This window comes from Dendropsophus ebraccatus, chromosome 2 (assembly GCF_027789765.1).
Source record: "Dendropsophus ebraccatus isolate aDenEbr1 chromosome 2, aDenEbr1.pat, whole genome shotgun sequence".
NCBI lineage: Eukaryota > Metazoa > Chordata > Amphibia > Anura > Hylidae > Dendropsophus > Dendropsophus ebraccatus.
The window spans coordinates 147,817,384-147,836,485 of NC_091455.1; the positions used below are offsets into that span (position 1 = coordinate 147,817,384).

The window sequence follows — 19,102 nt, forward strand, 5'->3', positions numbered from 1 at the left end:
TTACAAGTAGTAAGCACATACAGATGTATGAGTAACATTTCAGTCAAAATAATTTAATCAGACTCATTAATTTGTATGGAAAGGATTATTGTAGGAGGAGTGTGGCAGCAGGATGCCATGCTAGGAGGAAGTTTACTCTTTTAGTATCCTTTCTAGTATCTATGTGTTCATCCCTTCACCTGCAACTCCAACACAATGGCCCATCTTGTGTGGATCCACAACAAAATAAAAATGTCCTGAAAACATAAAAATGGTTTCAATGATTGGCTGGTATGGGCATTATGCAGGTTGGTTTGATAAATGATGGCTTAAGTGCACTTTATGGTTTAAGTTAACAGTTTAACATTAACAGTAACTAACACTTTAATACCTAGATGATCAAAGACCACAGTTTCCCAAATTCCCCAAATCTTACACAAAAAAGTTTTCATGCAGCCTGTACAAACAACTACAACTATAAGTAGAGATGAAATCAGTGCACTCTCTTGCCCCCATGGATCTATATTCTTGTCAGTGACTAAGCTCCTGCTTAATTCTACTGCAGTGTTCTCATAAGTGACATTATACTTTACTTTCTAGTTGACGAGCTTATTTGCTCTAATTTAACTTGTGTTCCTTTTTGTTCCTCATTTTTTCTTCACTTTATCTTATTTTTATTAAAAATGTTAATAAAGATTTAATTCCTAACTTAATATCATAGTATGTGAAGCATACTATAGTATGAGCTATGAAACAACTTGTACAGTATTTGCTTCTGTTACACATTTTTCAGGAAAAGTTGGTAAATAGTATAAATAAGGCAGTAAACTTCACTTCTCCCTGTATAAACCAAATAACATTTTGAAATCTGGAACTTTTATATGAGAAAAGTTATAATCTTAAAGTGGTTATCCGACAAGGAAAAAGGTTTTATATATTATTGCGAATATATAGCATACAATAAAGGAACTATACTTACCTCTCCATTCTCTCTGTATCCTCCTATGGATCTCTGGGTCCCTAGCTGAATGGAGTCATCTCACTGGTAAAAGCTCGCTTATCCAATCACGGGACAGTGTCATGGCCAATAATCGTCTGCACCGATTGTCACAACTTGGAAGTGGACACTGAATCATTCAGCGAGAGACCTAGAGAGCCGTAGGGGAGCTCGGAGAGGTAAGCATAGCTTCTTTATTGTTTTCTATATGCTCACAACAGAATATAAAAACTTTTCCCTTGCCAAATAACCCCTTTAATATGTTAGAATTTCTAATTCATGTAAAATAAACAATAAAGTCAGAGACCTGGAGGGCTGTCTTTTATGTGGTTATGAATACTTATCAATTAAAAAAAACACACAATGTCAATTGCAAACTTACTTTATTTCACATCCCCTGCTGATTTAGATTTTGAAAGTTATAAAGACATTGACACTTTAATTAATCATGATAACTGGTTATTGGTTATTAGAGGAAAATGCATTTATGTTAAGTAAACAGATTATTCTGATAAAGGGTATAAATAGTCTCTCTTGGTATGGCAAAACAAAATGGTTTTCTCAAGAGACATCAGTCTGTTAAATTTTGTGATACAATTTATACAATAGACCTGGATCACACCAGGAAACACACAAGTATATCAGAATCTGTATGATATAGTGTAGTCTTATATACTTTTGCTTTGCAGATCATGTTGACTTCCTTACAGACAGAATACCATTATAAACGAATAAATAAAAAAAAAAACAGATAGACAAACAGCTGAAACATAACATATATAAGATAAATAATATCATAATGTATATAGTGTCAGATTATAGTTAAAATAAGACCACCTGGTTAGAGTCAGGACACTCATACCCATGTTTTCTGGCAATAGACACAGAATAGACACAATACAGTTGCCATGAAGCATGGCCCCTAATGCTAAGGACGGACTATTGGAATTGAGACATACAGGCCCAGATGCACTGGTTATTCAGAGACGGGCTAGTGATGGGTTCACTCACCTTTATGCGATCTACCCTATGTATGAAAGATGGCCAGAGTACTGTAAAGCACTACAAAAGTTCTATGTATAATAAAAGATAGAATTTAATATTGAAAAAAATGTGATTATATTTTTTTTAAATAAAAATGCTTTATATTATTCTAATAACGTACTAATCTATGGTAAAATGCCATTCTTTTTTCAGCATATCCAATTTTAGCAACTTTATTTGATAAAATTTAACCATTATCAATAAATTATGTTCTTTTTTTATAACCCACAAATATGTCATGCATGCAGACAAATATATAATAAGGATGGTCCGAACCTGCCGAGGTTCGGGTTCATATGAACCCAAATGTTCGGCATCAGATTCCTGCTGTCTGTCCGCTCCGTGCAGCGGGTGGATACAGCGGGAGGACCGCCTGGAAAATTGGGATACAGCCTATGGCTATGGCTGTATCCCAGTTTTCCAGGTGGTCCTCCCACTGTGTCCACCCGCTGCATGGAGCGGCCAGACAGCAGGAATCATTGCCGAGAGTTCGGGTTCGTACGAACCCGAACCTCGGCAGGTTCGGACCATCCCTAATATGTATGTATAATTTTTTTATTATTATTATTAGACAGAAACCAGTGTAACTCTGCCCAATCTCAGACATGCCATACCTAACAAATGTATAGCCTAATGAGCTGAGTGTCTATTCATAAAGCACCATTATCCAAAAAAGCAATATGAGAGTCCATCCATTGTCTTTCTTCTGCCTGTAAGATCTGTCCATAATGTTTCATTAACAGCTTGGCATTTGCTAACTTATTCATTAACCTAAAAAGATTGTAAGCTCAATGAGCAGGAACAATGAAGAACAATTTCAAGAAAGGTATGTACCTGGTAACAATGGATTTTGTATCAATTATTTTCCAGTATGTTATATGCATTTATGTTTTACTTGAGGCTCTATTGCTTGCAAGAAGTGATACCTTTTACTGATCAAACTAACATTTGCATGGATGCAGCTGCACATATGGTTCACAGGAGTTTGGGCAATGTGGTCCTGCCAATCTGTGTGCAGCATCATCTGTGTCTTTTTGTTTCATTAAAAGGTGTCCCATCTTGCAAACAATTTGCAGTTAATGTTAGCTGTAGGTTATTAGGTCCCTGCAGGAGAGATGCACATGTCCATTCCTTCATTTGACTAGAAGAAATCTTGATGAACCACCCTTCTTCCAGTCTACGTCTCTGAAAGCCTGAATTACTTAATTGAGGCTATCTGTGTAGCCTGCTCTCATGACCCGGCTACCCATGTAACCCTTTTACAGTAGTTCAGATCAGAACCCTGGACAGCGCAACTCTCAACACAGCTGCCCCTAAGCTTCAGAAATCTTGTTTCCTGGAGAACCTATATAGAGAGATGTACTAATAGTCTCCTTGTCTTAGTTACACTCACTTATACTGCAGAAGCAGATGATAGGATTATTTAGCAGTGTGTAGTTCAGATTACTATTGGTAGCATCTGTTTCTTATATACTGACACACAATGCTTGCATGAAATTGTTGTTCTGTGCCTTTCTCTATTTGTATCACTTGCTTCATTTTATTTGAATACTTTAAAACAATGTTTAACAATTTGTAGATAGAATATATTAGTTTTTTGCTTGGCAAGGGGCAACATGCTACATAAATATGTTTAATAAAAACACAAAGCATAAAAGTCTTAAGTATTTACCAGCTAGTGTATCACCCACACATGGTCTAAACTTCCAAGGTGAGTGGCATGGCAGCAGCTATGGGGTCCAGCAGCCAAGGGGCACCTGTACACTGTAGCAGAGATCTATTTAATAGAGATGAGCGAGCATGCTCTTTTGAATACAATATTTACTGAGTATCGGAATGTTGTAAAGTACTCGATACTTGAACGAGTATCTCATGGTAATTGAGTAAAATAGAAAGTCTCTGGACTTTCTCTTGACTTTCTCTTGCATTTCTGACAGTCTGTCTGGCGTAATACAGCAGCCTAGGAGTCTTTACTGCATCCATGCATGCTTCCCTTGCTGTGCCAGTTCCATTTCTGTGGTGTTTCCATCACTTTCTGAGGTTTTCAGGTGCACCAGACACTCTCCCATCTGCCAAATTCGGGACACCTAATAAAATGCTTGAGTCACCTATTGACTTTATTACTTAAGTCAAGCACCTTGACTCAAGTACAACATGAGGGTTCACTACTTGAGTTAAGCACCTGAGTATTAAAAAACACTTGACTCAAGAAATGAACATTCGAGTATTTTAGTACTCAAATCTACTATTTGAGGCTGGGTTCACACTACGTATATTTCAGTCAGTATTGTGGTCCTCATATTGCAACCAAAACCAGGAGTGGATTAAAAACACAGAAAGGATCTGTTCACACAATGTTGTAATTGAGTGGATGGCCGCCATTTAATGGCAAATATTTGCTGTTATTTTAAAACAACGGCTGTTCTATTGAAATAATGGCAGTTATTTACCGTTATATGACGGCCATCCACTCAATTTCAACATTGTGTGGACAGAGCCTCTCTGTGTTTTTAATCCACTCCTGGTTTTGGTTGCAATATGAGGACCACAATACTGAATGAAATATACATAGTGTGAACCCAGCCTAATAGTCATTCTAGATGGTGGTAGGAGCAGTAGACAGGGAGCAATGGAGAGGAGACCAATCTATTTAACTAAGTGATACTAATAATGAACCTCTGGATGGTTACCTTACATATATAATGTATGTTCACACATGCAAATGGTCCACCTGTGTGTAGCGCTAGCTGTGGTAAGGATAAGTAGGGCCAGTCCCCTATAAGTTCAATGTGCAGAATCACACAGAAAAGAGGAAGCATCTTAATTCTTTTACAGTTACTTCTTTTTCACATGCTTCTCCACCTGCCCTTACAAATACATCACTGAAATTTGTACTTAAAGTGAATCTGTCAGCTACATACCAGGTACAGAGCTGCAGATCACAGCTTTAGTTTCCCTGATCATTGTTTGTAATATCAAAGCAGGGTGGGTGGGAGAGAGGAGATGCGTGCTACTGCAGCTCAGCATCACCAGTTTGACTCTTCAGCTGCTAACAAAAAATACACTTTTATTGTTTATAAACAGAGATCAGTAAAACTAAAGGTATGGTTTATTATTATTCCCTTTTCGCCTATCTGCGGGGATGTGCAGCTCAATACCTGGTAAATAGCTGATAGATTCACTTTAAATGGCATATAATCAAGCTTGTATTCTAGATAAAGCCACTTTTCATATGCTATCTCATCTAAATAATTCATACTTTACCTTAATGGGAAGACAATTACAGATGTAGCCTTTAATGTTGTAATGTTTTAAATTATACTCCATTTTTTCGTGTAAGGCTATGGTCACACATAATATTTCTGTCAGTCTTTTGGTCGGTATTTTTTCAACCAAAATCAGGAGTGGAGCTGACAGGGCAAAATTATACTGGGAAGATTTGCACATTTTCTGTGTTTGCAACCCACTCCTGGCATTATATGCCTTTTAACAATTCACTTTAGCTAAGTATTTTTGATCACAAAAATTCTTTTGTGTTCTATTCATGATAAATTTTAACTACTAGATTTTTTTCTAAAACATTTGAATGGTTACAGATATTAAAATATATTGCTAGAATTTAAAATGTTTGACTTTTTACTGCTTTACTATCTTTACTAGTTTTTAAGACAAATGTCAAGGGACTTCCTAATTCTGAAGCTCAATCTTTACATCTCAGAATAGAATTCATACATGAAATTGTAATGCACTCAGCTGTCAACGATAAATGACGGACGAACCCAGACCTTACAATTATAAATTGACTATGTCATAATGACATCAATTATATTAAAGCGACTCTGTACCCACTGTCCCCCCCCCCCCTCCAAACTACTTATACCTGTTTGTAGGGTATGTAAAGTCCTTTCTCCTGGTATGTGTTGCCACGCTGGAATGAATGAATGAATGAAAGGCAGGGGGAGACGAGACCAAGACCACACAGGCGGCGCTTCACCTGGGCATGAACAACTACTCAAGTAAAGTTTGTTTTTCAGCTGAAAGAGAGCCCAACCAGTGTGGCAAAACATACCAGGAGAAAGGACTTCACATACCTTACAAACAGGTATAAGTGGTTGGGGGGGGGGGGGGGGACAGTGGGTACAGAGTCGCTTTAAGTACAAAAAGATCAAGGTGGCCATATATGTTATCCTGGCCATACACTCAGATACCATCATATTTACATAACTTATGGGTTTTTTTTTGTTTTTTTAGAACACTAATTTAAGAAAATGTCTAACATTTATGCCACGAACATAGTCCACTGGCCTTACAGTTGTGCGCAAAAGTTTACATACCCCAGCAGAATTTTTGCTTTCTTGTCCTTTTTTCAGAGAATATGAATGATAACACAAAAACTTTTTTCTACTCATGGTTAGTGGTTGGGTAAGGCCATTTATTGTCAAACTATTGTGATTTCTCTTTTTAAATCATAATGACAACCAAAAACATCCAAATGACCCTGATCAAAAGTTTACATACCTCAGGTCTTAGTACCATGTATTGCCCCCTCTAACATGAATGACATCTTGAAGTCTTTTGTGGTAGTTGTGGAGGAGGCTCTTTATTTTCTCAGATGGTAAATTCCTGTAATTCCTAGGCTGTCTTGCATGAACTGCGCACGTGATATTTCCCCAGAGTGTCAGTGGCTGGATGAAAGAGGCAAGAGTCTGTCTGGATCCCACAAACTCACTCAGCTTTTATGCACACACACAGATAGCAAGCAACCAGCTTACAGAGGAATGTTACCTTTAGTAGCCATTCACACCTGGATCTCTATCTGTCTATATAATATGTCATGCATGCCTAAAATAGGTATACCTCTTTAAAATAGCTAAGCTTAGCCCAAAATAGCTCCAGTGTTAATGGGTTAGTTCATAAACAGAATGTTTATAACATGATAAGTATGACTAAAAGATCCTTCTTTTGTGAGTTTTTCTTGGCACTCGTAAATATAGATTCTATGCAGCTGTTTCACTTATGAGTTACACACAGGGCTTACAAACAAGCATGGAAAATCATTACATTCAGTGACATCAGGTAAAATATGTTTTCTTGGTAAGAGCTTGAACTATATAAGGTAAAAATAATACACTAATGTACATAATGTAACATAATTCTCTCAGCGTTTTCATTATATAGGGGTGTTAACCAGTTACAGCGGGTCTCTGGGAAGTCAAGTAAATTAAATAATTAAAAAATGCATTACAATAAAGATGTTCATAAATCCCTTTCATTACTTATAAATACTTATTTTGTAAAGCATTTTAAAGCCTGTTTAGTCCAACAAATTAAAGTCTGTGCTAATTTGTGTAGTCCAATAAATTATTGTCTGCACATTGAATATGATCAGGAAGCGATCTGGTATGTACTAAAAGTTATTACCTTAGAACAGCCCTGGGAGCCTTTGTTCGGCCTAGTATTTTCTCATAAAACCATCAGTTCCAATTATTTGTATTGCTGGGACTCTATTGTGACAGTCTTCTCCCTTAACCCTTTAAGGACGGAGCCAGTTTTCATTTTTGTGCTTTTGTTTTTTCCTCCTCGTGTTTAAAAGGCCACTGCGCTTGCATATTTTCCTCTACAGACCCACTTGAGCCCTTAGTTTTTGCGACACCAATTATACTTTACAAATACAGACTTAATTTTTCTATAAAATATGCTGCAAAACCAGAAAAAATTATATGTGCAGTGAAAAAAATTGGAAAAAAAGGTGCAATTGCTTTTATTTTAAGGGGTTTTGTGTTTACGCCATTCGCCCTTTGGTAAAACTGACATGTTATCTATTTTCCTCAAGTCAGTAAGATTACAACGATTTGTAACTTGCATAACTTTTATTTTATTTGATGGCTTTTAAAAAATTAAAACAAAAACAAAATGTGTTTAAAATTGCTTTATTCCCATCCCTTTAGCGAGTTTTTACGCTTACGCCATTTACCATGCAAGATCAGGAATGTGATAATTTAATAGTTTGGGCGATTACGCATACGGTGATATCAAATATGGTTATTATTTTTTTTATTTATAAAATGGGAAAAGGGGGGTGATTTAAACTTTTATTAGCAATTAGAAGTCCCCTGGGGGACTTCTATAAACACAGCACTAATCTCCCATTGAGATCAATGCTGTGTATATAATAGAGCAATGATTCATCAGATCAGTGCTCTATTATACTGGTCTACAGCAGACCACATACACTGATTGCTGAGCCAAGAGTACAAGGGATCTCCCCACTGCGATCACCACTAGACACCAGGGAGAGGGCCACAGATACTATTTAAATGCAGCTGTTAAAGCTTTGACAGCTGCATTTAAATAGTTAATAAGCTGGGAGCGGCGATACCCGCAGTGCCCGGCTGCAGAGAGGGCTCATGCCCTTAGGGGGTTAAATGGGTTTTTCCAAGGTTATTAACATTGTCTAAAAAACATCCAACTAACCCTACCCCAAAGCCTAGATAAACCCATAAACTTTTTCCTCCTCTATTTACTTCTCCTCCCATGTTACAGCTTTGTTCACATCTTACACTATTTGTTTGCATTTTCTTCTGCTTTTTTACTTACAAAGCAGAAGATTGCCGTTCTGGCCATGTGATCTTGTACCGTGATCTTTTTTCTGTAAGGTCCCATACCTTCTCTTCTTCTGGGTACAATGACATTGCATTTCAAATGAACTTACAAAATGCAGATTTTGCAGCCCATGTCACTACAAATTTTTCATATAGTCATATAGGCAGGACATATATCATATTATGGCATGGCTAACCACAACTCACCAGGCCTTTGTGGTAGCACACAATGTCCCATTGATTCTTTACTATAGAACCACAGGATTTCCATTTGCTGGTGCATAGTGTTGTATTATGGATTATTTCATTGATGGGACTAGGGTTGAGGAACCATTGACTCAAGTTTGGGTTTCTAATGTCCCTGAACCCCCACCTGTATAGCAGTGAATATGCCATACATGTGTAAGAGGGAATAAACAGAAAGAGATGTGCCTAGTCTTAGTCAGAAAAATACTGAAATAGATCCATTTGGCTGTTTTGCTGCCTTTTTACAATTTCTATTTCTGTGTGAAGGTATAATTAATATTGGGAATAATAATTGGGTGACTATTTAAATAAACTCATAGAAGAGCCAACTCTAATGTATTACATATGCACCACAAATTACATAAAAATAAACTCTATTTTAATCACTTAGATCTGTTGGGTTGATTTAACATTAACCTTCGAAATGTGTGATAAACATATGAAAGATATTTAAATGTCTTGGATTTTGCATTGCAAGCAGTGTCTTAATGTTTGCTGGAGGTGATATATGCAGCAGGATGCTATTTCTGTGAAAATAGGAGATTGTCAACAAATACTTGAAATTATGTTCACAGCGCAATGGTGTTGATGGAGCTTCAGGCTTCCAAAGCAATGAATAAAAAACAGATCTTGTACCACTCAAGTGTGTCAAGTGAGATTTTTTTAAGGGGACAAAAAAGAGGGTTTATATTTTTGTGTTCGAACACGACCCTTGTGCACACGCTCATATACTTAACAAAATCCAGAAATTATGCAAAACATTTTAGCAGCCCCTTATAGCAATGGTTTTTAATGGCTAAAGAGCAATAGATTAAAAACCATTTGGCATATCCACAAAACATGCCATAAATACAGTATGTGGCCCCTAAATGTGGGTCCCACCTCAGGAACCTCATCTGTCTTCAGATCGAGATCTTCCTGTACCCCCTTTGGCTTATTTACAGTTGCCGATAATGGTCAGGAAGCCATAAAAAATGGCAAAACCAGCAATTTTAATGTAGTTGTGCAAACAGCATAGCCCCACAAGCTACACTATTTGGGTAACTCCCTGAGATACATAAAAAGTGTGAAGGATATTTTAGATGGCCTGAGCCTAGAACCTATGTTTCAATAATCATATGGACAGAGCTGCACATCGCTAGCAATGCTTGTATAACCTTTAGCTTAATAAGCCATTGGCCACACATCACCTATTACACAGAGAGACATGCGACTAGCGGCTGATGAGTTTTAGACTTGTTGAAAGACTGCAATCAGCCTGTAGAAACATAACATTGCTAAATAAATTCCCCTTAAAATCTAACTTTTAATAAGATTTGTTAAAATATACAAACCCCACTAGTACACTATACAAAACAGAACAAAAACAGGATGGATAATTAGACATGTCCATTGAAGACTGTGCAGTCATCAAAATCCGGGCAGTGTATAGAGAACAAAAAAACAGCAATCAATCAGAGCAGTGATTGGTGGACAGCTTCCCTCGCCGTCCCAACAAGAAATCTACAAAAAAAGAAAGAAAGGAGAAAGGATATAAGTAACAACAAAATACAGAGTAGAACAAGACAAAAAATCTAAATGAGCTTTCGGACAAGCTACTACCCTGCAAAATTCATCTGTACATTTTAGTTGTAATTACAAAATCCGCATTTAACCCTTTAGGTTGCAATGTATCAAGTCTGTGGATCCACATAAGTTCACGTTTTTTGAGCAATGTGGTTCGGTCACCTCCTCTTTTGAGGGGTGGTATATGATCCAAGATTTTAAATTTTAGATCACTTTCCCTATGTCCCAGGTCCAAAAAATGTTTGGAAACTGGCAAGTCTTCCCTTTTCATTCTAATCGAATACCTGTGACGAATGACGTAAGCTAGTTGACACACACCCACGGACCCGTGCATGCGGGATGATGTTGTTTACAAACCATTCACAACGAGGGCGAACAAGCATGGAGACAACTACATTTTACCTTTTTCTTCTCTGAGCAGTGGTGAGTGGAAGCTAACCCCGCCGATTTAATATATTTTAACATTGGTAACACGCTGTATATACATCACTGTATGGAATGTACTTTATACATAATTTGTAACTACACATTGTTCCTGATCGGAACCCTATTTTGTAATTTTTTCACAACACTTGTGTATTTTGAGTCACATAATTTCACTGTGATTACTCACCTGTTCTGTATTTCACTAAGTATATAAAAGGATATGAGTCACTGATTTTTGTGTTTGAGAAAGGTCTCGAGATGAGACAGAAACGTTGCTGATTTTTGTTATTTGATACACCAAATAAACCACCAGTTGTTTTCACTATTTTGGAAGTGCTGCAATTCCTTGCTACTATTTGAAGAGGAGACGTAGATCCAGTCTCCATTGCTGGCACTCCGAGCACTTGTTCCTGTGAGTGCACTCCTTTCTGCTGTTTATCTATCTATCTATCTATCTATCTATCTATCTATCTATCTATCTATCTATCTATCTATAGTAAAGTATACAGAAAGCAGCACTCGCTTCAGGTAGTAAGGGGTGCCAGCAGATCCAAGTCTGATTCTAGGACCGTATTCACATATGCAAAGGAAAATCCACAGCACTCCTAGATTTGTGAAAAAAACTCAAACTGGTGTTTATTTCAGTGTTTCATCATATACAGCAATCGTGAGACGCCGCCGAAATACAGCTTAATGGTCAGACACAACATTCGATAGCTGTGTGGGCCCTTCAGGAGCACAGGTTGCTGGCCCAGGGGCCACCTACAGCCAATAGACATTTGTTAAATCTGTCTGCAAAAGCGATAGCATTTGCAGACAGCATTAACTAGCGAAATCTTCAGTGGGCCCCCTGTCTGTGTGGGCCCAGGAGCAGCCGCCCCCTCTGCCCCCACCCAATTACGCTACTGAATTAAATTCAAGAATTTTGCGGCACATCCATATAGTGAAAAAAGTTGTGGTATTTATTGGTACATCAAAAAGCAAGTGCAACGTTTCAGTCTCATCTCGAGACCTTTCTCAAGCAAATACAAACAGTAAATCATATCCTTTTATAGTGTGTAGCAAATCATGATTAACAAGTGATTAGAAGTGATGAGGAGTGATACAAATCCGGTGCAAAAAATAGTGATAAATAAGGTTCTGTATACTGAACAAATTATTATGAGATGTGATTACATATAATACACTCAGTGTTTTATACATTAATATGTGTAAAAGTATGGTATTTCTATCTATCTATCTATCTATCTATCTCCTATCCATGCTGCGATCCGCACTAGGACATGTCCTATTTTTTCACAGTGTGGGGCGCGGCATGGATCATGTGCATAGCTGCATTCACTTCAATGGTCCCTAAACTTGTCTGTGGTTGCTGATCCGGTCAATTTTACGGGACATGTGAATGTAGCCTAAGGCTATGTTCATATTATGTAAAAGACCGGCCGTTCCATGACCCGCCGGGTCACAGAACAATTGGTCTCTCAAAAGATCATCCCGGCCGGTAGTGCAGTACCTGCCAGATGATCTTCAGCGCCGCAGAGTTCTGATGTGGGCGCATCTGTGCGCGCCTGCATCAGAACTCCTCACTACACACTATGGAGCTTGCGGCCAGCACTGCACGCTCCATAGTGTGCACTGACATGGTTTTCTGACAATGTCAGTTTTTTAAGGCGCCGCTAGGGATCCTGGCCGGAGCGTATATCATGTGTATACACTCTGGCCGGGGTGTATACAATGTGTATACACTCTGGCCGGGATCCCTTCAGCCTGCAGCACTGCGTAAGTTCCGTGGAAATCACGGCCGTTGAAACAACAGCCGTGATTTCCATGGAACTTACGTAGTGTGAACATAGCCTAAGGGGAGGTAAAAGACTGCAGGCACTCTGGGTGGGGGAGGGGAGATAACACACTGGAGGTGACATCAGGGGTGATTCTAGCCTCTCTGCTGCCCGAGGCGAACTATAGAATGACGCCCCCCCCGTCAATCCGCCCACATTATAATCCACTACTGCCCCCCCCCCCCCACTGCTGTCCCCAATAAACATAATGTTTGGTCCCTTGCTGCACAGAGGATGTCAGGAGAGGAGGAGGCTGACTTTATAGGAGAGGTCCCAGCAGCACAGAGGATGTCACGAGAGGAGGGGGCTAATCCTATAGGAGAGGTCCCAGCAGCACAGAGGATGTCAGGAGATGAGGATGCTAATCCTATAGGAGAGGTCCCAGCAGCACAGAGGATGTCAGGAGAGGAGGGTGCTAATCCTATAGGAGAAGTCCCAGCAGCACAGAGGATGTCAGGAGAGGAGGGTGCTGATCTTTTAGGAGATGGTCCCCCTCTTCCCCCCTTATAGATGGTCCCCCTCTTCCCCCCTTATAGATGGTCCCCCTCTTCCCCCCCCTTATAGATGGTCCCCCTCTTCCTCCCCTGATAGATGGTCCCCTCTCCCTTATAGATGGTCCCCCTCTCCCCCCCTTATAGATGGTCCCCCTCTCCCCCCTCCCTTATAGATGGTCCCCCTCTCCCCCCCTCCCTTATAGATGGTCCCCCTCTTTCCCCTCCCTTATAGATGGTCCCCCTCTTCCCCCCTTATAGATGGTCCCCCTCTCCCCCCCCCCCTTATAGTTGGTCCCCCTCTTCCCCCCCCCTTATAGTTGGTCCCCCTCTTCCCTCTCTCCCCCCCTTATAGATGGTCCCCCTCTCCCCCCCCCTTATAGATGGTCCCCCTCTTTCCCCCCCCTTATAGATGGTCCCCCTCTTCCCTCTCTCCCCCTCCCTTATAGATGGTCCCCTTTCCCTTATAGATGGTCCCCCTCCCCCCCTTATACATGGTCCCCCTCTCCCCCCTCCCTTATAGATGCCCCCTTATAGATGGTCCCCCTCTTTCCCCCTCCCTTATAGATGGTCCCCCTCTCCCCCTTATACATGGTCCCCCTCTTCCCCCCCTTATAGACGGTCCCCCTCCCGCCCCTCCCTTATAGATGGTCCCCCCCTTATAGATGGTCCCCCTCTTTCCCCCCTCCCTTATAGATGGCCCCCCCTTATAGATGGTCCCCCTCTTTCCCCCCTCCCTTATAGATGGCCCCCCCCTATAGATGGTCCCCCTCTTCCCTCTCCCCCTCCCTTATAGATGGTCCCCCCCTTATAGATCGTCCCGCTCTTTCCCCCCTCCCTTATAGATCGTCCCCCTCTTTCCCCCCTCCCTTATAGATGGCCCCCTTCCCCCCCCCTACCTTATAGATGGTCCCCCTCTCCCCCCCCCCCCCTGCACAGCAGATAAAACAAAAACAAAAAGCAGCACACAACTCACCTGCCCTCCGTTCCCCCGTTGAGCCTCTCTGGTCTGGTCCCGGCTGATGTGCGGCTGCCCTGGGTGTCCCGTCCTGTCCCCGGCAGCGCGCGCATCACAGAGCTCCCCGTGCGCCTGTGCCTGTGACTTCCGGGGCCCGGGGAGCTCTCTGATGCGCGCGCTGCCGGGGACAGGACGGGACACCCCGGGCAGCCGCACATCAGCCGGGGGACTAAGGCTGCATTCCCACGTTCCGTGATCCTGACGGATCACGGACGTGGAATGCATGTACTGGAGCCCCCCCGCCCCCGGGAAGTATCTGTAATGAGATGCTGTGAGCGGGGGGGACTGTATTCATAAGCGCCGCGCTGTAGTATCAGCACCGCGCGGCTGATTTAGTACAGCGCGGCGCTTATGAATACAGTCTCCCCCGCTCACAGCATCTCATTACAGATACTGCCCGGGGGCGGGGGGGCTCCAGTACATGGTACAGTCAGGGCCGTTTTAATACATTGGTGGGCCCAGTGCACAGCCCTCAAGAGTGGGCCCCCCCTTACCTTTCTGCACATTGTATAATGTACTGAATTTGCCCCCACACTGTATCAAGAGCCCCAATACATACAGTAGTTACCTTATAACACTATTTCCACCATTCAGTGATTACATATTACATAAAAACTGCACTAAACAAAACAGAAAGATATCACCATTGATACCATTACATAATACCGCCATACCATGACCCCTATCAGTACAAGCCTATAACAGAGTGAAGTTACATCCAGTGACTCACCGGAGGCGTCTTCTCCGATCAGAGTCTGTCACCTTTTCTTTTTCTCTCCATCCAGCGTGGGCCACCTTGAAGTCTTCTCCTGGCTGTGAATCTTCTCTCCAGAATCTGCCAGACAAATATTTTAGGCTCCAACACATACAGTAGTTAGGTCCCTTATACCCCTATACAGTAGTTACACCCCTCTGTACCCCTACATAGTTACACCCCTCTGTGCCTCCATAGTTTTAAGGTGTCCCTGTAGTATATAGACCCTCATGTGCTCCTCCAGTTATATACAGCCCTCCTGTGCGCTCCCCCATTAGTATATAGCCCCCCTGTGCACTCTCCCCAGTAGTATATAGCCCCCTGTGCTCACCCACAATAGTATATAGCCCCCCTGTGCTCTCCCCCAATAGTATATAGCCCCCCTATGCTCTCCCACAATATTATATAGCCCCCCTGTGCTCTCCCACAATAGTATATAGCCCCCCTGTGCTCTCCCACAATAGTATATAGCCCCCTGTGCTCTCCCCCAATAGTATATAGCCCCCCTGTGCTCTCCCACAATAGTATATAGCCCCCCTGTGCTCTCCCCCAATAGTATATAGCCCCCCTGTGCTCCCCCTCAATAGTATATAGCCCCCCTGTGCTCTCCATAATATATAGCCCCCTGTGCTCTCCCCATAGTATATAGACCCCTGTGCTCCCCAATAGTATATAGCTCCCCTGTGCTCCCCAATAGTATATAGCCCCTGTGCTCCCCAATAGTATATAGCTAACCTGTGCTCCCCAATAGTATATAACCCCCTGTGCTCCCCCATAGTATATAGCCCCCTGTGCTCCCCCATAGTATATAGCCCCCTGTGCTCCCCAGTAGTATATAGCCCCCTGTGCTCCCCATAGTATATAGCTCCCCTGTGCTCCCCCATAGTATATAGCTCCCCTGTGCTCCCCCATAGTATATAGCCCCCTGTGCTCCCCCAAAGTATATAGCTCCCCTGTGCTCCCCCATAGTATATAGCTCCCCTGTGCTCCCCAATAGTATATAGCTCCCCTGTGCTCCCCCATAGTGTATAGCCCCCTGTGCTCCCCCATAGTATATAGCTCCCCTGTGCTCCCCCATAGTATATAGTCCCCTGTGCTCCCCCATAGTATATAGCCCCCTGTGCTCCCCAATAGTATATAGCCCCCCGTTCTCCCCCATAGTGTATAGCCCCCTGTGCTCCCCCATAGTATATAGCTCCCCTGTGCTCCCCCATAGTATATAGCCCCCTGTGCTCCCCCATAGTATATAGCCCCCTGTGCTCCCCCATAGTATATAGCCCCCTGTGCTCCCCAAAGTATATAGCTCCCCTGTGCTCCCCCATAGTATATAGCTCCCCTGTGCTCCCCAATAGTATATAGCCCCCTGTGCTTCCCAATAGTATATAGCTCCCCTGTGCTCCCCAATAGTATATAGCTCCCCTGTGCTCCCCCATAGTGTATAGCCCCCTGTGCTCCCCCATAGTATATAGCCCCCTGTGCTCCCCAATAGTATATAGCCCCCGTTCTCCCCCATAGTATATAGCCCCCCTGTGCTCCCCAATAGTATATAGCCCCCGTTCTCCCCCATAGTATATAGCTCCCCTGTGCTCCCCAATAGTATATAGCCCCCGTTCTCCCCCATAGTATATAGCCCCCTGTTCTCCCCCATAGTATATAGCCCCCTGTGCTCCCCAATAGTATATAGCTCCCCCTCCCATATAACATTGAAAAAAACAAACACTTTTACTCACCTGGGTCCACGCGTTCCTCTTCTCTTCCCTCCTGTGGCCGCACTTCCTGTGGTCACAAGAGGCTGCACTCCCCTTACCCTCGCGCCGACGCTCCAGTGACGTCGGGCGCTAGAGGGAGAGCGCGGCCTCTTGTGACCGCAGGAAGTGCGGCCACAAGAGTGAGTGACTGACAGGGAGGGAGCCAATGGCTCTCTCTCTGTCAGTGTCGCTGCTGCTGCAGCGCGGAAGCGCCGCAGCAGCCGCGGACGGGGGGGCCCTGCAGGGGGCGCCATGGAGGGGTAAGTAGATTACCCATCCATGGCGCTCCCCCATGACAGGCTGGTGGCCGGAGCCCTGTGCGACCGCACTGGTCGCACATAGCAACGGCCGGCCTGCTCGGGGGGGGCCCCTTTAACCAGTGGGCCCGGTGCACGTGCACCATGTGCCCTCTGGTTAAAGCGGCCCTGGGTACAGTCAGTGGCGGATTATAATGTGGGCGGCCGCCCGAACCGCTCATATTATAATCTGCCACTGAATGCCGCCCCCATGAAGATAGCTGGTGGCGCCGCCTGAGGCAGACGATTCAGGTCGCCTCATCATTGCGGCGCCCCTGGGTGACATTGTTGGGGCACAGATGAGACACATTGTCTGTTGCTGTTTAGGGGGTAGATAATAAAAGGAACAACCATGCTGCACTGAGCTCTGCACAGGGGAGGGGGGCAAAAGTTATTGGCAGAAAATGAATAAACTTAAAACTAGTTCAGTGAAGCTGCTGCCTGTACAGAGATGTCCAGGCTCCAGCATCAGGAGGGGCTCTCTGTACTACCCCTCACTCAGTCTGCCCTCTATAACTTACAGCACACAGCAGCCGCCTGACAGACACACAGATGATGATGATCACTCACTGTCAGTTAGCTGTTGCTGCTCCTCTTCACAATCCCTGGCAGGTATCCAGTAGCAGGATCCTCGGCTCCTCTCCTCACATGGCTGCCCCTCCTCCTATGCAGAGCAGTGTGTAGCTGAGGGGGCGGAGCTACAGCGTGCCGTGCAACATGTGAGAAAACAGGAAGAGAGGAGAGAGCAGAACATCCCCGGCCAGGGGCAGCATCAGGTGAATGAGTGGGGCCCCCAGGAGCAGGGGGCTGGCACCTGCAGGGCGATGATGACGTCTGGGGGCACTTACAGACATGTTAAGGCTGTCTGCAAAAGCAATAACTTCTGCAGACAGCATTAACCGTCTGGGACCTCAGTGGGCCCCTGCCAGTGTGGGCCCAGGGGCCACCGCCCTCCTTGCCCCCCTCTAATTTTGCTTCAGCTTTAGACCTATCATTGTACATTATCATCCACACACCTTTATCTATATCCCAATTCACTCTGTAAAGGGTAAAAGAAGGGCCTTTAGGAGGTATGCCTGAAGGATCGCCCTTAACCCCTTCAAGACCAAGCCCTTTGATGCATGGATGTCCGGGTCAAATTAAAGCGACTCTGTACCCACAATCTGACCCCCCAAACCAGTTGTACCTTCGGATAGCTGCTTTTAATCCAAGATCTGTCCTGTGGTCTGTTTGGCAGGTGATGCAGTTATTGTCTTAAAAAAACAACTTTTAAACTTACAGCCCCGTGCCCTATGGCCGGGGCTTAGAATATCTGTGCCCTAACTTTGCACCACCCCTCCGTCCCTCCTCCCCACCCTCTTAATCATTAGGAATGCCACTGGAACATTTTCTCCATGCTGAACATTTGCAGCTGATACAGCTGCCGAATAGTAGGCAATCTGCCTGGGGCATTCCTAATGATGAGGAGGGCGGGGAGGAGGGACAGAGAGGTTGTGCCAGCCTAATGCATACACAATCCAGGCCACTCCCATAGGGCACGGGGCTGCCAGTTTAAAAGTTGTTTTTTAGAACAATAACTGCATCACCTGCCGAACGGACTGCAGGACAGATCTTGGATTAAAAGCCGCTACTCGAAGGTACAGTCGGTTTGGGGGGGGGTTCAGATTGTGGGTACAGAGTTACTTTAATGCAATGTTCCTCCCCACCTTCTAAGAGCCATAGCACTTTTATTTTTCCACCTACAGGGCTGGTTGGGGTATCACTTTTTGCGCCGTGATCTCTAGTTTTTATCAATATATTGGTGTAACAGAAAATATAGCATATTAGCAATCCTGTCCCCCCCCGTCTACGCTGTTCACCTTACGGGAACAAAAATGTTATATTTTAATAGATCGGACAATTCTGCACGCTACGATATATAATATGTTTATTTATTTAATTTTTTTATAAGGGAAAGGGGGGTATTTTAAACTTTTATTGGAAGGGGGTTTATAAGGGCTTTTTAAATACTTTTTAAAACTTTTTTATTACACTTTTTTTAAGCTTTTTTTTTTCACAGTAAAACATGCAACCAATAAATTGCATGTACTGATCTAT

General features: G+C 43.2%; 1 protein-coding gene across 10 annotated transcripts in view; it reads left to right on the plus strand.

Annotated features, from left to right (window-relative positions):
• The window catches only part of PDE1C (phosphodiesterase 1C), a 553,045-nt gene that overhangs the window by 410,576 nt on the left and 123,367 nt on the right, over positions 1-19,102 (plus strand). The window lies entirely within an intron of this gene.